The sequence below is a fragment of the Sapajus apella genome, unplaced genomic scaffold, assembly GCF_009761245.1.
Source record: "Sapajus apella isolate SASKATOON/1434 unplaced genomic scaffold, GSC_monkey_1.0 scaffold14252, whole genome shotgun sequence".
Taxonomy (NCBI): Eukaryota; Metazoa; Chordata; class Mammalia; order Primates; family Cebidae; genus Sapajus; species Sapajus apella.
The window spans coordinates 1-1,168 of NW_022451173.1; the positions used below are offsets into that span (position 1 = coordinate 1).

Sequence of the window (1,168 nt, forward strand, 5' to 3'; positions counted from 1 at the left end):
TCCCACCACAATAATGACTCCTTTAATTTAAACTAAAAACCATACAGGGTTCCTGAAACGGTGGTAAAAGGGAAAGGAAGTGTCAAAGGCTGCGGGACAGGTGGGGTGGGGAATCAGTGAATCACCTTGACCGGGCTCTTGAAGTTGCTGGCGGCTTGGAGCTGCAGCTGGTAGGCCATCAGATGGATCTTGAAACTGTAGAGCCTGGGCACAAACTGGTTGGCAGGTCGTTTGGGCCGGTACTCGGGATGCACCATGAAGAGCATGTGAGGGAAACCAGTGCTAAAATAGGCACCATCCATTTGATGGTGCCGCGATGACTTGGGTGTGTATACATCCATGCACTTGGGGCAGTAGAGCTTCACCATGGCTTCACCTGGGATATCTGAAAGGCCAATGGGAAGCATTCGCTGGTTCTCACAGTACACACGGGGACAGTAGCCAAAGTCTCCCTGCTGGTACTTTTCCAACATCTGAGCGATGCCACTGTTGGTAAGAATGTAGCGGGCGTGGATCAATCCATAAAACATCTCAGCTGCCTGCTCAATCAAGTCACTCTGGTTGACGTTGTCTTCCAGCTCTTCATCAGGCTCCAGGTCCAAGATCACATCTAGAGCTTGTCGATAGTGAGGGACCTGCTCATTGAGTCCAGTAAGATTAAATTTGTCCTGGATGTAGTCTTCATCCACTTCACAGAATTCATTGCCGTGGAGCCCACAGAACCAGGAAATCCAGGACACCTCCTCTGAGCTGCTTATCTTCACGTCAGCGGCTGGACAGGGACCAGGGCTGGGGTCGGGTAGGGAAGTTGCTACTTCCAAAGAATGGCGGTGACCGCTACAGCACAGGCCGCGGACCCGACAGCGGCAAGCAAAATGGGGTGGGGGGGAGTGGAAATTGGGGACTTGAACTCTTAACTTTAAAAGATTAAGGTTTTTCTTCTTTACCATTTTGTAAGAATCCCTAGTCTGAAAACATGAAAGAATGGTTTTTAAACTTGGTGTACCTTAGAAACAGCTGTGGAGATGACAGGGGCTACACATTGGTCTCCAACCCCAGGAGATTTAGGTGGTGTGGGCCCTAGAATCTGCCTTTTTATAATATAAGCACCACAGGTGATTTTAGTACATGAGGGCTGCAGATCACACTTTATAAAAACAGTGTTCTG

The 1,168-nt window shown here is 49.1% G+C and overlaps 1 pseudogene; it reads right to left on the minus strand.

Moving 5' to 3' along the window:
* Positions 1-21: 21 nt before the first annotated feature.
* LOC116548528 lies at positions 22-950 on the minus strand (annotated as a pseudogene).
* Between the last annotated feature and the right edge of the window lie 218 nt (positions 951-1,168).